Raw genomic sequence first — 26,833 nt, 5'->3', positions numbered from 1 at the left:
AAAACAAAAACAAATGAAACTGTCTTTGATGCTGTTTAGTGGAGTTGAACAGTTCATATACTTTAAATGTTTTCTTTTTCCCAGAAGGAAAAATAAAATTATTTACAATTTGAATATTTCTATTCAAATGTTTTAAGGAATAATAAATTCATGTTGATGAATACAATGAAATAGAAAAGTTATGTTAAGGTACACAGAGAGTTAACTGTGTGGGTATAAATCATTTCAGTTTTCAATGAAAATGTCTATTGGACAGTTAAAGATATAAATATATGCAATTTCTTCATAACCAAATTTTTTTCATAAAAATTTAACAGAAAAAATGACTAGATAATTTATGGAAAACATTGTAGAGAGCTTTGCTCTGTTCTATAACTCTTATTAGACACATGCTACATTTATAGAATTTTCAGTTCAATAAATATGAGTTATAAATGTTTATTATGGTAAATGTTACTATACTCATTCTGACTGTGCATGAGCCACTTATAAAACATATTGTTAACCTTCAATGTTATTTTGCAAGGCAGTTGGTTAAGCATAAAGTTAAGTGTGGTGTGAACAGGGTTAATGGAGAGATAAAAGGTAAGGTTCTATCAATGATGGCATTGTAAAAATGAGCTCTTTTGAAGATTGCCTCTTTTTGTTGCTGACGAAACCTAATCACATGGCTGATTGCATGAATTTCTAAAAGCTGGAGGCTACACATATTTGCATGAACTGTAAGAACCCATGCTTTCTATATTTAGTTATCAAATGAAATAAGTACTTTGATATTCTTAGGAACTATATATATTTATACTTTCCAACACCATTCTATGTGTCTAAGTCTGTAAAATGTAGATAAAATAACATCCATATAAGAGGACTTTTGTATTTAAGGTACTTAGGATGATGTCCACCATTGTTAATTTCTTACCTTTTACCTTTATCATTGTCCAAATGGAAGACATTCTAAATTGACCCCAAATTATATGGTTATGAAGGCTTTGGTTCTTATGGATCTTCTTAGGAAGGAGAGTCAAAGTTCTTAAGCCTTCACCAGTTCATTGACTAATCTTGTTACTCTAAGTTAACCTTGCGTATTTACGTATAATTGGCATTTGTTCATCTACTTTGAGACCCTAAGAATATTTGGCAAAAACCTAAAGAAAGACCAAATTCAGTGGTTTTCTCCAGCCATTATTGCCTTTCTCTGACCTCTGAACATGGCAAACTATGCTGAGCTATATAGCTTCCTTGCTCCATAGCCCTTTTTTAATGGATCCTGGAAATAAACTCAGATTAGTGTCATCCTCTAGCATCAATTCATATGTATTCTTCACTCAGTTCCTCTCTCTATATATAATTAGTAGTAGTTGTAGTGTTACCATCAATAGCAACATTTTTAAAGCTGCTAGGTTTTTGGTTTATTTGTTTGTTTTAATGTAGGAACTTTATTTTATTATTTATTTACTTGGTGTAAATGTAACTTTATCTTTATTTTTTTACTGTGTTGTATTAGTTTCGGTGTACAATATAGTGATTAAACAATTCCATTCATAACCTGGTGCTTATTACAAGTACACTCCTTAGTTCCCATTACTTATTTAACCCAATTCCCCACCTTTCTCCCCTCTAGAAACCATCAGTTTGTTCTGTCTAATTAAGAGCCTGTTTCTTAGTTTGTCTCTCTCTCTATCTTATTTTTGCTCATTTGTTTTGTTTCTAAATTCCACACATGAGTGAAATCATATTGTATTGTTTTTCTCTGATTGACTTATTTCACTTAGCATTATACTCTCTAGCTTCATCTATGTCATTACAAATGGCTGATTTTATCCTATTTTTTTAAGGTTTTATTTATTTATTTCACAGAGAGAGATAGATCACAATTAGCCAGAGAGGCAGGTAGAGTGAGGGAGAGGCAGGCTCCCTGCTGAGCAGAGAGCCTGATGTGGGGCTTGATCCCAGGACCCTGAGATCATAGCCTGTGCTAAAGGCAGAGGCTTAACCCACTAAGCCACCCAGCTGCCCCAGATTTTATTCTTTTTAATGGCCGAATAATACTCTATTATATATGTGAATAGACATTTCTCCAAAGAAGACATCCAGATGGCCAACAGACACATGAATAGATGTTCATAATTGCTTACCATCAGGGAAATGCAAATTAAAACTATAGCAAGATATCACCTTATACCTTTCTGAATGGCTAAAATCAATAACATAAGAAACAACAAGTGTTGGTGAGTATGTGGAGAAATGGGAATCCTCTTGCACTGTTGGTGGGAATGCAAACTGGTACAGGCACTCTGGAAAACAGTATGGAGATTTAACTCAATATTTAACTCAAGAAGTTAGAAATAGAACTACCCTTTGACCCAGCAATCCCACTACTGGGTATTTACCCAAAGAATACAAAAACACTAATTCAAAGGGATACATGCACCCCTATGTTTATAGCAACATTGTTTACAATAGGTAAGATATGGAAGCAGCTCAAGTATCCATTGATTGAAGAATGGATGAAGAAGGTGTAATTATCTTCAATATAAATGAAATTAAAAATATACTTGATAGAATACATAGTAGGCCAGATGAAGCAGAGGAATGAAATAATGACCTGGAAGACAAAGTAATGGAATGTAAAAAAGCTGAGCAAAAGAGAGGAAGGAAAATAAATCATGCAGATTAAGAATAGTCTTAGGGAACTTAAGGACTCCATCAAGTGTAATAATATTTGCATTATAGGAATCCCAGATGAAGAGAGAGAAAAGGGAGACAGGAAACTTATTTGAAGAAATAATAGCTGAAAACTTCCCTAATCCAGGAAGTACAGATATCCCCCCAAAAATTCAACTTCAGGAGGTCCACACCAAGACATATGGTAATTAAAATGGCAAAGATGTAAAGTATTTTTCTTTCTTTGGGAGCCCTTCATAATGTAATCTGTAAAAGAATATTACATTTAAATCATGGGAAAATGAAGTATTAGTTCATTTTTTACACATATTGGATATTTTGCTTTTCATTTGTTAAGGCTTAATGGATTCAGCAAATATATACATTTTAGCTTTGATTGAACTCTTAGAAGTACATTTCTAAGTACAGTAAAAATTTTCCTCCAGTTCATTGCTCAGTTAATTGCTGAGTTAAACTCAGGAATTATTTCATTTAATTAAACTTATGACTTTTATTTGCCCTTGAAAGATAACTAAGGACAATGTTTTTGAAGAGATTTGTGTAAATACAGCTAAACAACTCATAATATATTGTAGAAACAGAAGGAAAGTTGAGTCCATTAGAAATAGTTAACCAGATAATTATTATACCTGTTCTGTCTTCAGCCTGGGTCTTTAGTGTTTTGGGTCCTGATATACTTCTTGCCCAAGTTTGTGTTGGTTTCAATGTCTAGTTCCGAGGAGAACATGTTTTTGGCAGGGAGGCAAGTTTTTATGTGTCATTCTTCCAAGATGAGTAAACACTTCTATCTGGAAAATAAAGCCTTCCCCACTACTAAATAAGGACAGACTTCTTGTCCATAATGAGCTTCAGAATCTGCCTAGGTAAGACCTTCATTCTGTGGTGACACATGTCACCGCCTGGTGGAAAGCAGAAGGAAGTGGAACAAAAACAAAGGAAAATTGGGGATTGCTGGAAAACATCATTATTTTCATTTTTAAAGACAGTGTTATTTTATTTCCAAAATGGCTAAGGCAAAATCATTAAACTTCAATTTTCCTGATCTACCAAATAGAGTTATACTCCATCATTTGAGGGTAGCAATTATGAATATTAACTCCAGAATTACACTGCCTTGTCAATTCTAGATTTAGCCCTTTTTTAACTTTGTGATCTTAGGCAAGTTATTTACTTTCTGTGCCCCAGTTTCCTAATATGTAAACAAATAAAATAATTATCCCTGTGCAATACTCTTTTTTTGATTGATTAAATGTTATTACAGGTAGAATACTCAAAACATTATTATTCAATAAATATGAGTTATCATAGGACATTGCTGTGTCTTGAAATCTTGTAAACTTTCAAAGGAATAAAACATGTTCTGTAAATCACCTCCTGTAAGTAAACTGATTACCACAGTTGTATTCAATGTCACAATGAATCATAAAAAACTGAAAAAAAAATACTAGAGAATATTTCAGCATCTTATTTAAATGCTTTCCTAGAGCAAAGAACATAGAGTAGCTGAAAAGGGTTAAGATATAGTAAATATATAATGTTTATATATAAAAACTATAATCATATGTCTCTTTCATGATTGCAATTATATCACACCTTTTTGTGTGTTATGAATGAGTTTATAGAACACCCAAAAAATGAAGGATATCCCTCTTATACTTAAATGATGAGCAATTATTTGTTCATTCAACAAACATTTAGAGAAACTACTAAATTAGACATCATGCTGCTTGACTCTACTGGGTCATCAAAGGTAGAAAAAAATAGTAACTATAATCTTATAAAGGTAGCACTGATTCATTGACTGATACATTCATATGTACATAATGAGCAAGGATACCATACCAGATACAGGTATAGCTACTACATATCCAAAATGCATATAAAAGCACACATGCAATCAAGTAACTCATAGACCAATTGCCAATGTAGAACATTACACTAATATGTATTTCAGCAGAACTTAACAATATACTTATTCGCCAAATGTGAAGTTGACCAAACAGAGGTACAATTACTCCAGGCTGAGAAAATTATGAACAATTTGACAACATAGTGAAGGAAGAGTTATACAGTCTATTTTTTTAAAAAGACTTTATCTGTTTATTTAATTTAGCGAGAGCGAGAGATAGAATGAGTGAGCATGTCCAGGCAAGGGAAGGGCAGAGGGTGAGAGAGAGAGAGAATCTCCAGCAGACTCCCATCTGAGTGTGGAGCCCAACATAGGGCTTGATCTCATGACCCTGAGATCACGACATGAGCTGAAACCAAGAATCTGATGCTCAACCAACTGAACTACCCAGGTGCTCCTGCAGTCTCCTAAAGAAAAGTAAAATGATCCAAATAGCACTTTGCCTTAAAGCACTGCTATTGTGTTAAATGTGTATATAATAATGACCCTCAAATTAAACGAAGACAAACTAGTAAGAAAATTTAACAATATTATAATGAATGTGGTATTTAAAAACCTAGGCATTAATTTTTGTTGTTGTTGTTGTTGTTGTTTTTCTGGTAAGTAATCAACTTTAATGTAAAGAAAAAAAGGACAGTACCTATAAGTATATGTACATAATCTGTTTTTACAGAGGTTCTTTCCAAATATTGCTGAAAAAAAATAGTAAATTCTTCTTAGATTCCTCCTTATCTCTCTTTTTATATATTTTTATAATTTTTTAAAAATTTTGAGTAGGTTCTATCCCGTGTGGGGCTTGAAATCATAATCCTGAGATTAAGACCTGAGCTGAGATCAAGAGTTAGATTCTTAAATGACTGAGCCACGTAGATATGCCTTAGATTGCTCTCTTGATAAATTATTTTATGTCAAGTTAACAAAGCTCAACTACCAACTCTAGTAATGTCTTGATTGCCATATTATATGTAAAGTATTGTCATAGATATTTTGGATGACATATATATCTAAGTATGTAACAATTTTTACCCACACATGAAATTTGAAATTTAAAAAAAAATATTAATACATTTATTGGTTGAGCTGTTTTCATTTTCAACCCCTAATTTTAGATTTATTTATTTATTTATTTATTTGTAAATTTAAGTGTAGTTGGCATATAATGTTATATTAGTTTCAGGCATACAACATAGTGACTTGACAATTCTTCATGTTATGTAGTGCTCCTTACAGTATTTACTGTCTGTCACTATACAAAATTATTACAATATTATTGACTATATTCCTGATGCTGTGCTTTTTATTCCTATGACTTTTTAAATTTAGTAACTGGAATTTTGTACCTAATATATTTATTTAGTTCTGATAATAAATACTGATCCTTTCCACCTTAAACAGAAATTTCTAGTCAACATAGCCAAAGGCATAGTGACCTTCCTCTGAGCTGTGGGAGTGAAATTACCGTTGTAAGGATCATACTTAAGCCAAGTACTTGTGAAATATTTTGAATACTGTATTATCTGAAGGCAATCTTTATCAGTTTGTGTGTATGTGTGTTCAGTACATAGAGTTATCCTTAAACAATAAGAAAATGACACCTCAGAGTTATCTGATTTTTTTTATGGCTAAATATAATGCCAATACCACAGGGTAAAGCAACTGGTGCAATACCAATACTTGTATTCTTTATAATACTGCTAGAGATCAATATTTGTTTGGTATTCTGTAAAACACCTGCATTCCTTTCACAGGATATGCTGATGAATGTCTGTTTTTTCCACAGTGAAGAAGTGGGTGTTCAGTTATATTTTATAGGAAATTAATATGATTTCACTATCCTCAGGCAAACTGTAATTCTTACTTTTGGATGGAGTATGCATATGATGGATTGCATATTTTATGTGAGGTAAATATCAATCACATTGATATAGAAATTTTATTAAAAGACATTAAAAACTTTTAATACACATTTACTCTCTTCATTTTCATGCAGAATGTACTTAAAAGGTATTTGTCTTTCTAGATATATGTTTATAAGACAGGATTCACAGTTGCATGCAACAGAAATTGATTCTGACTAATTTAAGCATTAGGAGAATTGACAGATTGATTATTAGGTAGCTTATAAAATTCACCAGCAAAATACAAGAAACACTTAAAATAAGGAAGGAAAAAGGGAATCTAGAGAATTAGGACTGCTGCATAAATCATACAACGGGAGTAATCTGTGAGGATCATTTTCCCACAAGTGGGCACAGATTGTTTCAGTTTATACCCCTACCCATTACCAGTGTCACCAACCATCAGTCTGCTGGCACTGTTGTTATAGATGCCCCTGAAAATTGGTATGCCTACCATTGATGTTATGACTGAATTGAATTCTTGTCTCTGCTTATTTTAATCACTAGGCCAGATTCAAAGATCCCCCTAAACATATCCAATTAGCAAAAATTTATACAGTTAGGAATTTCACATACTTGAGAGTGAGATTAAATTGCTTGACAAGAAAAAAACCAGAAATATCCACAACATTTAATACTATATTATGTTACAACCAATATACAACATTCTCCCCACCCCAGACTGCAATTCCAGTTAAACAACAACAACAACAACAACAACAACAAATTGTGTTCCTAATAAAATGCAATGATACCTTCTGAATTAAGTTTCATAGAACTAAGTAGAAATTAATTCCCTTTCCAAAGAAGATTAAAGAAAGAAGGAAGGAAGGAAAAAAAAGGGGGGGGGTGAGACAAATCAAACAAACAATATGTAATTGTATACCTCTTGCTGCATTGAGGTACCAGGTCAGGATCTCTAGGTGATGTGTATTTCCCCCCTGGCTTTAGTCCTTGTATTATAACAGTATTCTGCAACCTACAGACAAAAATATTAAGAGGAGAGAAGTTATTTAAAATGTTTGAACGTTGATTTTTCAGCAATTGTAAGCACTTAGTGGTTGGATTTGTATAGAAGTAGAGTGAAGTTTCATTGATATTTTCCTCTGGATGTGGCAGTAATAGAGAATTCCAGGGAATTATCCGGATTCCATTCCTTTCCCTCCCTTGCTCTGTTCTGTAGAAACAAACTTATTTCCCTTAGATGGTCAAGATCAATCATCTCAATCAACACTATAATTTCCATTTATTTCTACTGACTCAGAGGTAGAAGGAAACCAAATTCTTAGGACATAATCTCAATTTTCATTTATTTATTTATTTTTTTAATATAATTTTTTATTTTTTATAAACATATATTTTTATCCCCAGGGGTACAGGTCTGTGAATCACCAGGTTTACACACTTCACAGCACTCACCAAAGCACATACCCTCCCCAATGTCCATAATACCACCCCCTTCTCCCAAACCCCCTCCCCCCAGCAACCCTCAGTTTGTTTTGTGAGATTAAGAGTCACTTATGGTTTGTCTCCCTCCCAATCCCATCTTCTTTCATTTATTCTTCTCCTACCCACTTAAGCCCCCATGTTGCAACACCACTTCCTCATATCAGGGAGATCATATGATAGTTGTCTTTCTCCGCCTGACTTATTTCGCTAAGCATGATACGCTCTAGTTCCATCCACGTTGTCGCAAATGGCAAGATTTCATTTCTTTTGATGGCTGCATAGTATTCCATTGTGTATATATACCACATCTTATTGATCCATTCATCTGTTGATGGACATCTAGGTTCTTTCCATAGTTTGGCTATTGTGGATATTGCTGCTATAAACATTCGAGTACACGTGCCCCTTTGGATCACTACGTTTGTATCTTTAGGGTAAATACCCAATAGTGCAATTGCTGGGTCATAGGACAGTTCTATTTTCAACATTTTGAGGAACCTCCATGCTGTTTTCCAGAGAGGTTGCACCAGCTTGCATTCCCACCAACAGTGTAGGAGGGTTCCCCTTTCTCCGCATCCTCGCCAGCATCTGTCATTTCCTGACTTGTTGATTTTAGCCATTCTGACTGGTGTGAGGTGATATCGCATTGTGGTTTTGATTTGTATTTCCCTGATGCCGAGTGATATGGAGCACTTTTTCATGTGTCTGTTGGCCGTCTGGATGTCTTTGCAGAAATTTCTGTTCATGTCCTCTGCCCATTTCTTGATTGGATTATTTGTTCTTTGGGTGTTGAGTTTGCTAAGCTCTTTGTAGATTTTGCGTACTGGCCCTTTATCTGATATGTCGTTTGCAAATATCTTCTCCCATTCTGTCAGTTGTCTTTTGATTTTGTTAACTGTTTCCTTTGCTGTGCAAAAGCTTTTGATCTTGATGAAATCCCAATAGTTCATTTTTGCCCTTGCTTCCCTTGCCTTTGGCGTTGTTCCTAGGAAGATGTTGCTGCGGCAGAGGTCGAAGAGGTTGCTGCCTGTGTTCTCCTCAAGGATTTTGATGGATTCCTTTCGCACATTGAGGTCCTTCATCCATTTTGAGTCTATTTTCGTGTGTGGTGTAAGGAAATGGTCCAATTTCATTTTTCTGCATGTGGCTGTCCAATTTTCCCAGCACCATTTATTGAAGAGGCTGTCTTTTTTCCATTGGACATTCTTTCCTGCTTTGTCGAAGATTAGTTGACCATAGAGTTGAGAGTCTATTTCTGGGCTCTCTATTCTGTTCCATTTGTCTATGGGTCTGTTTTTGTGCCAGTACCATGCTGTCTTGATGATGACAGCTTTGTAATAGAGCTTGAAGTCCGGGATTGTGATGCCACCAACATTGGCTTTCTTTTTCAATATCCCTTTAGCTATTCGAGGTCTTTTCAGGTTCCATATAAATTTTAGAATTATTTGTTCCATTTCTTTGAAAAAGATGGTTGGTACTTTGATAGGAATTGCATTAAATGTGTAGATTGCTTTAGGTAGCATAGACATTTTCACAATATTTATTCTTCCAATCCAGGAGCATGGAACATTTTTCCATTTCTTTGTGTCTTCCTCAATTTCTTTCATGAGTACTTTATAGTTTTCTGAGTATAGATTCTGTGTCTCTTTGGTTAGGTTTATTCCTAGGTATCTTATGGTTTTGGGTGCAATTGTAAATGGGATGGACTCCTTAATTTCCCTTTCTTCTGTCTTGCTGTTGGTGTAGAGAAATGCAACTGATTTCTGTGCATTGATTTTATATCCTGACACTTTACTGAATTCCTGTATAAGTTCTAGCAGTTTTGGAGTGGAGTCTTTTGGGTTTTCCACATATAGTATCATATCATCTGCGAAGAGTGATAATTTGACTTCTTCTTTGCCGATTTGGATGCCTTTAATTTCCTTTTGTTGTCTGATTGCTGAGGCTAGGACCTCTAGTACTATGTTGAATAGCAGTGGTGATAATGCATTCCTAGAAACATATAAACTACCACAACTGAACCAGGAAGAAATAGAAAGCCTGAACAGACCCATAACCAGTAAGGAGATTGAAACAGTCATTAAAAATCTCCAAACAAACAAAAGCCCAGGGCCAGATGGCTTCCCGGTGGAATTCTACCAAACATTTAAAGAAGAACTAATTCCTATTCTCCTGAAACTGTTCCAAAAAATAGAAATGGAAGGAAAACTTCCAAACTCATTTTATGAGGCCAGCATCACCTTGATCCCAAAACCAGACAAGGATCCCACCAAAAAAGAGAGCTATAGACCAATATCCTTGATGAACACAGATGCGAAAATACTCAACAAATACTAGCCAATAGGATTCAACACTACATTAAAAAGATTATTCACCACGACCAAGTGGGATTTTTTCCAGGGCTGCAAGGTTGGTTCAACATCCGCAAATCAGTCAATGTGATACAACACATCAATAAAAGAAAGAACAAGAACCATATGATACTCTCAATAGATGCTGAAAAAGCATTTGACAAAGTACAGCATCCCTTCCTGATCAAAACTCTTCAAAGTGTAGGGATAGAGGGCACATACCTCAATATCATCAAAGCCATCTATGAAAAACCCACCGCAAATATCATTCTCAATGGAGAAAAACTGAAATCTTTTCCGCTAAGGTCAGGAACACGGCAGGGATGTCCATTATCAATTTTCATTTAAAAGGACTCATTGTCCTTTAATCTGCAGTATCCTGATGGACGCATTTTTCCTTTGCATATTACATCTTCCAAAACTTCCCATAGTTGTAGGGAAAGGAAGAAAAGTCTTTTTGAGATCAGTAGGTGTCATAGTAAGAGGTGGCATTCTAATTTCCATCCTTTGATGTTAGAATGCATACATTCTAGCTACTTAAGAAAGCTTACCACATATTGGTATCTGGTTTAGATGGTATACCACTTCTAAAGGGACAGAATCTCAAACTTGGAATGAATTTTATACTTCTGAAACTAGAGCAGTGTCTTTAATAAGCTATTCCATACTTCAGTAAGGTTAACATATGCATATTCTGTACATAATTGAAAGAATATCTGAATTATAAATGGATTGTGTGAGGTGCTATGATGGTGAATGGTATATTTTATTGTTGACATAAAGAAATGAGGATGGTGGCTCCTCTTTCAGATGGCTCCAATTTTTTCCTATGTGGATAACATTTTGCCATGGAGAAGTATTATGTATTCCTTCTCTCTACTTATATCAGGATGTCCTTAGTGATTTGATTAGCCAGCAGAATCAGCTGGGGTGAGAGTTTAAGCTGCTGAGGGTTGGTCATACTAAGCCTTACAACTTCTGCTTAGGTTCCTTGGAGTGTTTTTTAACACTGAAACAACTGACTTATGACATCAGCCACCTTTTAAGAAGACCAAATACTCAGAAACTTTTATACCATGATAAACCCAAGGCATATAGAATCTGAGGAATAAATGCCATCTGGAGAGAAAGTGGTGAGGGGCAGAAACACACTAAGAAACACTGAGGAACCAGACTTGTGAATGAAAGAGCCACCTTGGAAGTGGATATCCAACATAAGCTCCCCTCAGCTAATGCTGAAATGAGCAGCCTAGTTTTTGGAGTATTTTGTTATGTAGGAACAGAGAACTGGAATATTGGTAGATAAGGAAATTCGATCCAAATTTAGCATCTCTTCCCATGAGGATGTATTTTTAGCCCTTCACTGAAGGAAAATGTTCAGCATTATTCATTTGCCACCAAATGGCTTGTCCCTCCTGGTTTATAGCGCCATATCAGGTAATTGGCTTGCTACTTGCCACTGAGCACCAAGAAGCAGTGGTGACTAAATTGGCATGGCATAGAGAATCCATGTTTTTGATTCCATGCAGTCTCCATTGTTGCCATTTTACCTTATTAATAGGTACACCAAACAAACTGGGAGTTAAGGGTGACTAATGTCACCTTTACTTCTGATCAGTGAGCATGTCCATAGTGGGATCTATGTCATAGTGAATCCATATGGGATTCACGTGGGACAAAAATATTTTTACCGATCAAGCCTGATTTTAATAGTTATCCCTCAAAACATTGTGCAAGGCTCCTTCTCACCAGTTTTCCAATCTTTTATCTTCCAAGTCCCTGTTCAAAATCATTAGTCACTTCCAATGCATTAATATAGATCCTTATCTCAACTTCTCTTTATTTCCAGAAAAACTAAGAATAGTAACTGTGCTCAGATTTATGTCCTTTTCATTTATAGATCTTGAATTAAATTAAACCATAGCAACAAATTTCTTCTAAACGGTTTCAGAATGTCATGAAGAGTTATCTGTGAACCAGATTCTAGTCTTTTTTTTCTTTTTCCAGTTAACTATCATAGGCAGTTGCCCTGGAAATCATATGTGGAAGACTAAGGATGCAACTTAAATTCATCACTAGACCAAGATCTGTTCCAAGAGAAGAACAGTTATTTTATAAAGAGGGAATATATTGACTCCAACCTAGGGGACTCCATTATAATTCTTTTAGCAAGGATTCTGCAGCTCCTTACAGTATTCAATATCCATCACAGGCATTTTGATATTCAGAACATTTTTATATTTGATAAGTACTGAGTAGCAATGCTGCTTACAGTTTGGAGGAAACCAGTTAGAAAACCTTGCACTAAAAGCCACCCAAAGCTACCAATCTCTTAAGCCATTTAGGGGATAAATGAGAACATGAGAATAGTTAGCATTCAAAAATGAAAGAAAAGTCATCATTTTACAACATTTTTAGTAGTAGAGGGTGTAAGGTGCAGTATAGTTCTTCACTTTGGAGGGGATATCTAATATTTCTTTGGCAAATAAACAGCCAGAAAATGTGTTAAGGTGGCAGGTTATAGGTATTGTCCCAAACCTCTAGCAGGCATATATATCTTGCCAAAGCATTTAGGAAAAACTCTAAAGATTCATATAATATAATTTAACCTAAATAGTCATTTATAGTAATGTGCTGCGTATTTTGATATGGAAAATATACCTTGGATTTGTAATGGTTTAAAGTAAACTTTAGGGTAAGGTAGGAAATGTGTATTACTATCTATTCCAGATAAAAGCTAGCTTGTTAGGACATTCTCTGTTTCTTGGACTAGAGATAAAAGTGTTTTCATCCTAATTAGTGTATACTGATTGCCAGGGACTGTTTGATTTGCTTAAGTGATAAGTTCACATCACAAACAATAGCTGTAATTGCATTTGCAGGTGATTAATCGTAAAACAATCCACTGCCATTCCCAAATATAATCTATCCCTGTACTGGAAAGTAGAAAAGTGGATGTGGTAAAAATCAATATTCCTGAACCCTACAATCCTTCAATATGACACTAATTCTTATATTCCCCTTGAAGTTATAATATTAGAATTGATTTGCTGTTTACTATTTAGTTAGGCAGTGGGAGTTCCAAATCCTTTCACTTGACTTTTTCTACCATAATAACCATTATGTCTGTGTCAAGCAGACACTGTGGGTGTTATTCCAGTTGCTAAAAATATTTACTATAATACTACACAGTGAGTATGGGTATAAATATAATACGAGTGATAAATATGAATTAAACCATGAAGTGGATTTAGGGCAAAATGACATTTATTTTTTGATTTCATTAAGCCCACTCTGACCCATGGATCACTGACTAATTCTTAAATCTCCAGAAATTAGTATTATTTTAGAATCAGTGTCCAAAAATACCTTAAGGATCTGGATATCATTGTATCTAGTGTAAACAGTCTCTCTGAAAGAGGTAAGAGAAGTAGTAGCATAACTTGTGGAAGGCCAGAGAATTTCCACTTTTCTACTGCTGTATGTGTTGAGAGGTGGGAGAAAAGTCCCACCTGTGGATAATTTTTGTGCCCAAATGGTAACCTTCTGTGTTTAGAATAGAATAAATTTATCAGAATATCATCTAAAAAATTATACACATAGTAAACCAAGTAAATATATCTGTTTCACACTAATAGGACCAAACTGAAATGATTAACAGTGAATATACTTTTCAATGAATAAATAAGTTTTCAGGAATTTAGTATGGAAATACAGATCTTGATTAGAAGATGTTATCTATTACTACAAAATCTAAATTTAAAAGGCTCACAAGTCTGCACACCTAATGTAAATGAATATAATCTTTCTCAAAAAAACAAATGAATGACATAAATATTTTTATTTTATTTCAAAATAATCAAGTGAGAGGTTTTTAGTAGCTACAAAATTCAAAAAACAATCTTGAGAAATCTAGAATATACTAAACTTTGTTACTTAGATGGCTCGGGAGAATTTAGCAAAGGTCTTCTGGCTCACTGAATATATTTTATAGTACTCATGCTATTATTTTAAAAAATTTTATCACACACATTTTATCTACTAGAACACTAGTGTAAATATATTGAAAACTCTTCTAGAGTAGTTGCATACTCTAGGGGTTTAATTAACAACAAAGAAAACATATATTAATGACACTGTTTAGGATAAGTAACATATCTAAATTACTATTATGGTAATATTAATGTATATTGTTCAAAATATGCCTAGAATTTCAAAACGAATAGGAAGAAAGTATTGTGCTCTACTTTATTTTATGTATTTAGTCTTAAAAGTTGAAATGAAGTCTATGAATTACAATACATAAAGCTAAATCATACTAATGTTAAAAATAAATATTTCACTTAATTATTTTTAATTTTCCTATATTTATAGTCTGGCATATTATATTTGTTAATTAGCTATATTATTAAAGAGGCCTTCTGATGTTAAGCACCAAGTGACATTTTGTATTCTGAAATATATAGCCAGTGATTGGCTTAAGGGAAGAGTTACACATTTTTAAAAGAAAACAGTATTAGTGCCCTGCAGTTTCTTGGGTTATTAAATAGGAAGGATAATAAACACAAAAGGACTACCTGGATCCTTTCATTAAGAAATATTTAATGTGTGTCCCTACTCTTTCCAGTCTTTGTAGTAAGTATACTACATACTACACATTAATATGTATACTGGGTATACATATCTTATAAAATAGATACAATTTCTAGTCTCTTGCAGTTCATATCAGTGATACTTTTTCAACTCTCCTTATCAAATCTTCTTTATTCTTTAACTGCCTTTTTGAATCATGTTTTTTTCCCTCCACACCATTCAGTTAAAATTGATCTTACTGTATTTACTAATGATACCTTATACTCCATACATTTAGTAAATACTTATGTTCTTCTAGTATTTGATGGCTATGAATTCTACATTGTGGAAACAGTCTTGTGTTTTCTGAGAATTGTTTTAAATCTTACTTCGTTTATTCTTAAGCAATATCATATGTGTGTTTTTCTTTCCTTCTCTCCCTCTACTTGCCTCTTAAATGACTATGCTGTTATTTGAGACTTTTCTAAATTCTTCACTCTTTCCCTGTGTATATGTGACTTTCTTTCTGCCTCAAAAACTTGTAAATGGGGAGAAAATTCAGGAAAGCACACGACTCAAACTCACATAATTTTGATGACCAGTGATGGACCTTCCCTGGACTTACAGTCAATAAAAAGGCAGCTCTTCATGCTGAATTGCCTTCTAGTTCTGATTCCAACATGTACCTGCAACTCAGGAGAGGGTGAGAACAATTAAAGGAAAGCTATGCATATTTCCCCCCAAGACCTCCTGGAACCCAGTGAAAGGATTTAGCCTAAGAAAACAGCATGTATATAAGTGAACAGAAGTAACCACATGCAGTATAGACTGAGGAAAATTTTGTGGCTATAAAATTAGGTGAGGAAACAAAGTAGCTTACTATGTAAGTGGTGGAAGTTGAGGTGAATGCTTTAAGTAGATTTACTTAAAAATTCTCTGTATCTCCAGCTAATGTTTATATGTTTCCTGTTTTTAAATTTGTGAGAAATTTGTACTTTACCTATTATAGAGGGTATGAAATTGGGAAGAAGGCTCTGACATTTTTTAAGTCCCGAAAGGAATTGTCGACTTTCTCTTTCTTAGTTTTTCTCCTTCATTCTCTACTATACAACCAAATCATATTGTTCCCATTCTGCTCCATGTTCACTGCTCTTGTCAAGTCTGAATTGAATTCTCCATGCTAAATTCACTGTTCTGTTCTTGGTTCTCACCTCACTTGTCTTTTCAACATGATTTAATATTTTATCACTCTTTTTTGGAAACACTTCCCTTGTCACACTTCCAGGAATCAAACTCTCCTGTTTGTTTGTTTGTTTGTTTGTTTGTTTGTTTTTTCCCACTACCTGCACTTTTTGCCCGTCCATTTTCACCTTCTTGTTTCCGTGATTTTTTACCACAGGAGTAGTCTGTGGATTTCTCTATCCGTACTCACTTGCATGGCAAATTTATTTGACTCTTGTTGTGTAGTGCATTCCTTGAGAGATGAAATGATTACTCTGAGTCCAGTAACTTGGAACAAAGAGAGGTCCAAAGGAGCGGCACCTCGAGGGACTGCCAAGAAGTGCAGGTGTGGAGGTGAAGCCCTGAGTCTGGATGAACTCTCAGTTTTATTTTCATAGAATGTAAAGTTTGAAAAAGCAAAGAACAGCTCAAGAAAGAAATCACATGAGGGACAAAGGAACTGTGTGTGTGGCTGTCGGTATGGGTCCTAATGAAGCATTAACTAGGGGGCTGCAGGAGATGGGAAGGCCAACCTCACTAGGCTTATCAACCATCATTGCTATTTTTGGCAAGTACTGTTTTCAGTATGGAATAATGGAGGAAGGGTTGGCTTTTGCCATATGCATACAGCTTTTCTCATATATGCATGTTCCTGTTCTTATTGTTTCTTTTACAGACTCTTAAATAAATATGTTGGGCCCATAATTCTCCCTTAAAATTCAGACTTGTTTACCCAAATATGTCTTCAGTTCATTCACTTCAAAATTAGGATTTCCAAATCTAAATATCCAATCACCTCTGTCAACCTGTTCCACCTTTGCAACCAGTTCTGTCAATCTGTTCCATCTTCTGTCTTCTCCATCTTAGATAGTGATAACTCCATTATTCTAGTTGTGATTAATCATCTTAAATTGCCCATAGTCATCTCTTTTGGTCACATTATAACCAATGTGTCAAAATATCTGTTTTTCTCTTTCTTCAGAATACAACAAGATAAATCTACCTCCCACTTCCTCCACTGGTTCCATTCTGGTAAAGCTCTGTTAATCTTTCACTGTATAGTTGTAATAACCTACTTTGGTCTTCCTGCTGAAACACTTTTACGTCTGCAGTCAATTCTCTGAACAGTTCCCAGGGTTTTCCTTTGAAAATATATATCAGTCTGCCACTCACTTATGGCTTTCCATTTTACTTAAAATAAAATAAAAGCCTATACAGTAATCTATGAAGTCTATATATGTAGGGATTCTTTATGTCTATGATAGTAGTTTATCCTGCTCTCTCCCTTGTTTATTTATTTCTGTTTACCCTGGCGTTTCTAGTTTTCCAGGTTCCCCCCTTTAAAAAGTTCCCCTTGGCTGCTGGGCTTTGTACTGGCTATTAGCTTTTCTTCAAATATCCATGACTCAATATTTTATTTCCTTTTATTTTTGCTAATATTTCACTGGTCACTGAGACCTCATATGACTACTTAAAAAAAAAAAATCACAAGATTCTTAGTATAATCCACTCTTCTTATTCTGTTCTATATTTTCCCATACTATATATAATCTTTTTAAATATTCTAAATAGCCCACCTATTTGTTTATTTTTTTGTCTTCTGTCACACTTTAAGATCTATGAAGTTAAGCATTTTAATTTGCTTGTTTTCTGCTGAATCCTTAGCATCTAGCATAATTCTTATTACATAATTGCTGAATAACTGAATTAATTGGAGGACCTGAGATTATAAAAAACTATCTAAAATAGAAAGGAAATTAGGGAAGGTACCATGTTTATCTTGTTCCTGGTCACATCATTTGTGCCTAGCATAGCACCAAGAACATTAGGGACCCCTAGTAAATATATGTTGATTTATTAAATTTCCTCTCTAACAAGTTCTATGGATTGAATGTTTATATGTCCCCAAATTCATATGTTGAAATCCCAACCCCCGAGGAAGTGAGGCTTTTGGGAGGGTTGAAGTCGTGTTGGTGGAACCCTCATAAATGGGATTAATGTCCTTATAAAAGAGGTCTGAAAGAACACCTTTGTTCTTCACCATGTGAGCTTCAACAGTCATCAAAGAGGATCGAGACTCTCACCAGATACCAAGTTTGCTGGTGCTATAACCTAGGGCTTTGGAGCCTCCAGAACTTTGTGAAATAGTTTGTTATTTTTTAAGCCACCCAGATTATGGTGTTTCTTTTAATGGACTGGACTAAGGAAAACCAATTTAGCAAATACATTGAATATGTATTTTGTATCCATCTACATTTTGGTGTTATAAATATTTTGCCCAGATATTTTATTTTTACCTAATTAAAATTACATACTTATCTATGAGATAAAAATTTATTTCTCTATAGTTTTAGATATTTGAAATAAATATAAAATGTTATATATGTGTGACATATATAGCTTTGTGTGTGTGTTGTATACACATAAGTATATTTTGATAAAGTATATCATCTTAAAATTAGGAAAGAAAATATTTTCTAAATGTTAATGGGAATTTTATACAAACATCTAAAGAAAATATAATTTTAATATGATTAATCTCACTTATTTATGACCACTATAGATTCAATCATAAGTAATCCACTTAAGCAAGATAAAACATGAAAAAAGTACGTTATTGAAAATAACAAAAGCTTATATGGTTATAAATTGTAGTCATTTTTGCTTGTGTAGCAACTAAAGTTTCCAAACAAGTAATCAAACTCTATAATTAAATTATGTAATAAAAGGATGGAAATGTGGTTCAATTAACAAGATTCTTCTTTTCTGGTACATTTGCTCCTTTCTCCTTAGTTGTCCTTTGATATTGTGTTCTGTTTTATGACTATCACATTAGCTGATAAAAATCAACTGGAATCTGAAGAGAGTGGGAAACACCTGTCACGTTGTTGAATTACTCTAAATATAACCTGATAATGAATAATGCATTTCAAAATTATATCCATATGTTTTTGTCTTGGTTGATATGAGCATTACATAAAATAATAGTCTGATAATTTAGTTTTGGTTCCCTTTTTTAATTTGAATATTTAAAAGTGAGACATTATATTCATCTGTTAATGATACAGTTATTCAATTAGTTCATTGATTCATTTATTCTTGAAACATATGCTTAATATTTAGAAACTATATACTTCAGTAAATTATATTTGAAGCTCACCTATTCTAGAGAAGTTTATAATCTAAAAGTAGAGGCAAGTATGTATACAACTAAATATAGAATACAGATGGAAGTGAATTTGAAGGTGAAATAGTATAAAAACAGATGATAGGAATGAAGGGGAGGTAAAGATTATATTGTAACAGAAGAAATGATGCAGTCTAATGATAAAGATTTGCCCAAGCAAGAGAGTTCAGGAGTTTTGTTTGTTTGTTTGTTGGTTTTGTTTTTTAAGATTTTATTTATTTGTCAGAGAGAGAGAGAGCACACAAGCAGGGGGATCATCAGGCAGAGGGAGAAGCAGGCTCCTGCCAAGCAAGGAATTGGTTGCAGGACTCAATCCTAACACCCTGCGATCATGATCTGAACTGAGGGCAGATGCTTAATCAACTGAGCCACCCAGGAGTCCTAAGAAAGGTCAGGGGTTTTAATGAAAATGTGTAATAAGCATTAGTGTTAGGTATATACCTAAAAAGCTTCCATTTCTCCTGATGGCATTTCCTGCTGACCTGGTTGAAGAAATTGAAGCTAGAGGGTTGTGTCTATGAACGGTCTTGCCCATCAGTGCCTGTTCTGGATAATCAACTGCCCAAGCCCTGAAGGGTGGGTGCTTGGAAATGAATTTGATCCTATTGTGTCTCCCTAGGGAGCCTAAAAGTTGGGAATTTTGAGGGGATGACTGCTTTGACACTGAACATATAGAATGAGAGAAGTCTGAAGGGACTGGATTAAAGTCTGGTGGTTCTTCAGTGGGACAAATGTCAATCCTTTTGATAATGGATCATGGGGAAAAATGAAGGATTGCCAAGGAGATAATAGGACATTTCAAGTTTTAACAATGAAAATACAAGTTTTATTGCCATTACCTGAATATCACCACTTGAGGAAATTTCATACCGTAAGAGCCACAGTATCATTAAAGCTAACTTTCTAGTTTTTGTTTAAAATGTATTAAATATGTACAGGTTCTATCAGGGAATATAATATATTTATGGAAAACTTTTTGTAATGTCTGCTGAAATTTTTATTGCAAAACTTTTTTTTTTATATAACAAACTCAAACATGTAATTCTAATTCTAATAGGAAGCTTTCAGCACACACACACACAAAGAATATAAAGAGAATTGCTATTTTGATCAATAAAGCCCAAATTTGAATAGCAGATGAAACTATAGTGCTTTTTTACTATGTTGACATATGGCTTGCTTCTTCTACCTGAAATTCAGAAATGGTTGATTTCAGATAAACTCAGCATGTTTACAAATTATTCAACAATTGACATCCATCATAGATATTTTGTGAATATATCACTACAATTGTAGCACATTTCAAGAAGAATAAAATATTGAAAAAAATCACCTTAGTAGACTCATTCTGAAATACAAATTTTAGAAATATATGCATTATTTTTTCATAGATTTCTTATTTTTGATCACAGCTAAAGATCAGAGATATATCAGTGTGGTGATTATTAATATTGCCCCAGTTAACATTATTAAGTAATGTGAATAGGAATGTGTCTTCTAGAATAGCATATTATATTACCAAAATCTTTTTTTTTTTTTTTTTTGAAGAAAAGAATTTTTTTTTTTATTTTTTTTTTTAAAAATATATTTTTATCCCCAGGGGTACAGGTCTGTGAATCACCAGGTTTACACACTTCACAGCACTCACCAAAGCACATACCCTCCCCAATGTCCATAATCCCACCCCCTTCTCCCAAACCCCCTCCCCCCAGCAACCCTCAGTTTTGTTTTCTGAGATTAAGAGTCACTTATGGTTTGTCTCCCTCCCAACCAAAATCTATCTTTTTAAATAATAAATGGAAATATTCAATTAATTCTGTCTTCCTTTAAATTAATATTTCCTATCACAACAGGTTAATTTTCTGTAATTTTTATCTTTAAAAGATATAGAGTTTGTAACTTCCCAATATAATTTTTTCAGCAATATGTTAGAGATTGTATTAGGTACAGTAGAAAACATAGTGTAAATGTTGTGAATTTCTTTTCTGAAATTTAGAGATGTGAGTGATCATTCAAGAGTTAGTCATGCCTATTGTATGTGTTTATGTAGTTTATATACATTATAAGCAGTAATTAAACCTATTTTATGTGTAATTAAATTCTATTCATAAAGAGTAAAAATATTATGACAGTGCTTCAAATAAACAGTACTTTTTGTATGTAAGTAAAACAATGTAAACAGTGATCATTTTCTTTTTATTGCCATTGCAAACAAAGTAGGATCTAGTTAAAGATAGTTATACACTGGGACACCTGGGTGGCTCAATGGGTTAAAGCCTCTGCCTTCGGACTCAGGTCATGATCCTAGGGTCCTGGGATTAAGCCCCACATTGGACTCTCTGCTCAGCGGGGAACCTGCTTCCTCCTCCCTCTCTGCCTCCCTCTCTGCCTACTTGTGATCTCTGTCAAATAAATAAATAAATAAATAAATAAATAAATAAATAAATATTTTTTTAGAAAGATAGTTATACACTGAGGAGTCAAACGTTATTGGAAATACTGACAAACTTTATTGGAAATTTAAGAGTTACATCTTTTCTTATTTCTGACCAGGGTTCAATATAATTATTATTTTTTTTACTGTCAGTATAGTGAGAATAATAACAGAAGTCTATTGTTTATATGATAAATTTTGTCCAGTACATATGTATGAAGTCTCAGAAAATGTCTTTCAAACTATTGCTTATATCGGTCGCTTGGGAGATTGTTATTGTGCCAGTTTCTAGAACAAATACCATGAGGTTTCTGATTCTGTAAATCTAAGCAAGTCTAAGGAACACACTACATTTTTAGAAACACTGACTTCATGGTGTTTTGCTTTTTAATAAGCAAACACACACAAAGGCATAAAAAATGAATTAAGAGTAAATCTCAGGGGGCACCTGTGTGGCTCAGTGGGTTAAAGCCTCTGTCTTTGGTTCAGGTCATGATCCCAGGATCTTGGGATCAAGCCCTCTCTGCTCTGCGGGGGGAGCCTGCTTCCCCTTCTCTCTCTCTGCCTGCTTCTCTGCCTACTTGTGATCTCTGTCTGTCAAGTAAATAAATAAAATCTTTAAAAAAAAAGAGAGTAAATCTCAGTTTTTCTTTTACTTAAAGTCATTTAAACAGAAGTATAGTCAGTGAAGAATATTATACACCCAAATAAAAAGGATTTTTATCTTTTTATACTCCTGAGGGAAAATGTCTTCTATATTTTTCAGTGCAGGGAGCAAATATGCTTTAAATGCTTTCTATGCAACAAGCCCTGGACGTATACAAATTATGACCAGCTGGAAATAAAAGTGTGAATTTATTTTTTATATGTGAATATCTGTATAAATTAATTTCAACCTTTTGTGTAACATGTGGAATATGAAAACAAAAAGAAAAATAGTCTTTTTCCTTTGTCTTTTAAATATGTTATCTTTTAAATATATTACCTATCAATAATAGAAAGAAGAAAAAAATGCATGATTAAGCCCATTTGATGAAATAAGAAAACTCTAAAAAGAAGGCTGTGCCTGAATATAGATACTGCTTATACCTTTAAAAATATTTGCCTATAAAAAATTTAAAAAGTTTAAAGCTATGGAAAGTAATGTGAATGAGACAGCCACGGTTTCACTGCTCATATTTTAACAAAAGCTAACTTTTTTGCCAAAGTCAAAGAATGGATTTGAGTTCACTAGGAAGAACAAGGAAAGGAAAGACACCTAAAAGAATAACCCTGAAGATTCACTGGGTTATAATCCTCTCACCTTAAGTGAAGATGAAAACTGACTTGCTTACAATCAGAAGAACATAGTAAGAGTGATAGGATGTCACTCCTGTAAGTACACTGTATTGTGTAAGGCCACATCATAATAGACTATAAAGAGACTCTTTGGCCCTGAAGAAGCAAGCTGCTAAAATCACTCTTTGGGAATGTGATAGGAAATTAATTTAGAAGTCAGTGTGGCATCCTTTCATGAGCCTTTTATTTTTCTAATGATCAATAATAGATTGACATATTTATTGTCATAATAAATATGAACAACAAAGCATGCTTTCTGCATAATAATTTCTTTATCATAACTGGAGGTATTGTATATTGTGAAACTGTATGCATTAAAATCAAATTTGAAGAAGAAACTAAAGCAATGTCAACAGAAATAAGCAAATGAACATGCAGTCCTATAGGTCTTAAAGCACATGTTTCTTCAATTCAGAATAGTTTCTCTCTTGATCCCAAGTGACTACTTGCATTTATATTCAGTCTTATAAATCATATCTCTTTATCCTTCAAGATTTCCATAACTTTCCCTTTCTGTAGTAACTGTGGTTCCTACCCTTTCATATTTTCTTATCATGATGATGCACTTTAATCAGTATTTGAGATCATTGATTGATTGGTTGTTCTTAAGAGAATTTCCATAAGAACTTAAACTCTATTAAGAATAAAGAAAAAAAAAAAAGAATAAAGACTACAAAAAAAAAAAAAAGAATAAAGACTACATTTGTCATCACTGCTGTCCCAGCAGTAATAGCTCAGACATAATTTGTTTAAGAAATATTGGTTGAGTGAGTAGAAACCAGAATTTTTGCTAAATTTCACTTGATGCTTGAGATAGCTTAAACTGGCAATGATAGGAAAGACTCCTATGATTGCCCCCAACGCAAAACATCATTGAAACAATTTAAGGAAAAGCATCTACTAGAGTTAGGATATAATTCTGGCATGAAAATGATGAAATCTAAGGTTTTTCAACATCCTTACTAAACATGAAAGAAATATAAATATAAAACACCCTCTAAACCCTTTAATTTCATAATTTAGAAGGCTCTCTAGACCTTTTTAAAATTCATTATTATCTCCTATTTGCTGAATAGCAAATAAATATATATATGTATATATATTTTTTTTCTCAGAACATAAAGAATGAATAATGGCTACTTACAGAGTTTGTTTTGGAGAAAAATGTCAGTGTAATCATTATATCTACTGTTTTAAAACAAATATAACACTAGTCAGATTAATTTAAATAGGATAGTTTTATTTTTTGTCATTAATAATATAAATTTGTTAACTTTGACTCATTCATATATATGTTTAAATATGTAATCTATTTGCATTGTGGTATTTTAGATCTACATTTTTAAAAACAATCATTTATGTTTCCAGTGAAATAAAGATGGAAAACTTTGATATATTATTTTGTGAAGAACAATGAAACAACATGGTACGTGAGTGCTGCTCATAATTATGTAACACATGTGAGATATACTGTTGTTAGTCATGGGAATGATAAAAAGAATAGTATTTACTTACTTTGATTGCAATAATAAAAGCATTAATACTTTTATTGTAGGTGGATTATTTTAACTACAAAACAGATTCCAGTTTTATTTAGAAATAATTGATATAAATTACTATATAATTTTTTTTAAAGATTTTGTTTATGAGGGAGAGAAAGAGAGCTTGCCCATGAGCAGGGGTAGGGGCAGATGGAGAAGCAGATTCCCTGCAAGGTGGCTGATTGGGAGCTCAAAGCAGGATTCAAAGCGGGTCTCCATCCCAGGATCCCAGATCATGACCTGAGTCAAAGGTAGATGATTAACTGACTGAGCCACCCAAACACCCCACATTATTGTATAAATTTGAAGAATAGAGCTTCATGGCTTGATTTGCATATATTGTGAAATATTACCAAAATAGGTTCAGCTGCCATCCATCATCTCCTATAGATATACTTAAAAAATAGGGAAAAAAAAGATTAAAAAAAAAGATAAAAGATAATAACTGTTAGTATTTACTCTTCTCTTTTCTATATATCATACACAGTAGTGTTAACTATAATCATCATGTTGTACATCATATCTCTAGTACTTATAACTGAAAGTTTGTACCTTTTGACCATCTTGACCACTCACTTCTTACCCCCATCCTTTGCCCTGATAACCACAAGTCTGATCTCCTTTTGTGTTTTTTTTTAATTTAAATTTTTGAAAAATTCCCATATGTAAGTGGGATCATATAGTACTCGTACTTGTCTTTTTATGTCTGACTTACTCTGCTTAGCATAATGCTCCAAGGTCCATCCATGTTGTTGCAAATGGTAGGATTTCCTTACATGTTTTATGGCTGAATAATACTCTATCATGTATATATAATAAAAGTTTTTTATCCATTCATCCATCAGTGGTCACTTAGGTTGTTTCCATGTCTTGGGAATTGTATCGAATGCTACTGTGAACTTGAACATGTTCCTCTTCCTTCACATCCATACCAGCATTTGTCTTTTTGATGATGGGCATCAAGCTGGAATGAAGTGGCATCTTACTGTGATCTTCATTTGTATTTTCCTAATGACTAGTGATGTTGAGCATCTTCTCATGTACCTATTGGTCTTTTGTATCTCTCTCTCTCTCTCTTTCTCTTATTTTGAAAAGTGTATATTCAGGTTCTGTGCCCTTTTTTTTTTTTCTTTAAAGATTTTATTTATTTATTTGACAGACAGAGATCACAGGTAGGGCAGAGAGGCAAGCAGAGAGAGAGGAGGAAGCAGGCTCCCTGCTGAGCAGAGAGCCCGATACGGGGCTCGATCCCAGGACCCTGGGATCATAACCTGAGCCGAAGGCAGAGGCTTTTAACCCACTGAGCCACCCAGGCGCCCCGCCCCCCCCCGTGCCCATTTTTAAGAAGTGGATTTATTTGAGATTTTTTGCTATTGAGTTGAATATGTCCTTTATATATTTTGAGTAGTAACCCCTTATCAGACATATGGCTTGCAAATATTGTTTCCCATTCCATAGGTTGTCTTTTTCCATGTTGATGATTTCTTTTGCTGTACAGAAGATTTTTTACTCTGGTGTAGTTCCACTTGTGTTTATTTATGATTTTGTTGCCTGTGCAACAGGTGTCGTTTCCTAAAAGTCATTGCCAAAACCCATGTCAAGCTTTATTCCTGTATTTTCTTTCAGGAGTGTCATGGTTTTAGGACTTGTTTTCAGTCTTTAATTAATTTGAAGGTAATTTTTGTAAGTTGAGTAAGACAGGGGTTTTGTTTTATTCTTTTTTTTTTTTTTTAAAAACTTTTATTTATGTATTTGAAGAGACACAGCAAAAGAGGGAACACAAGCAGTGGGAGTGGTAGAGGAAGAATCAAGCTTTCAGCAAGCCCGATGCAGGGCTCAATCCTAGGACTCTGGGATCATGACCTGAGCTGAAGGCAGACACTTAAGGACTGAGTCACCCAGGAGCCCCTTGTTTTATTCTTTCACATGTGACTATCCAAATATCACAAACTCTTTGATCCATTGAGTTTTCTTAGCTCCTTGTCAAATATTAGTTGACCATATATGTTTGGGCTTATTTCTGGGCTCTTGATTATATTCCATTGATCTAGTTGTTTCAGAGAAGTTTTGCTTTGCCATTTATGCAACAACTAATAAAGAGAAGTTCTACAGTTTATTCATTTAACCCAAGGAACAGTAACATGAAATGAATTTAACATTCATTGAAGGTTACTGGGATGGAGTTTTAAGGAAATAAAAATGTATGCTTTTATGTATACTTCTGTTCCTTCCCCTGGTGACAACTACA

The sequence above is a fragment of the Mustela putorius genome, unplaced genomic scaffold, assembly GCF_011764305.1.
Source record: "Mustela putorius furo isolate JIRA1106 unplaced genomic scaffold, ASM1176430v1.1 tig00000179_pilon_pilon_pilon, whole genome shotgun sequence".
In the NCBI taxonomy this organism is placed as follows: Eukaryota; Metazoa; Chordata; class Mammalia; order Carnivora; family Mustelidae; genus Mustela; species Mustela putorius.
Note: the sequence above shows the minus strand (reverse complement) of the source record.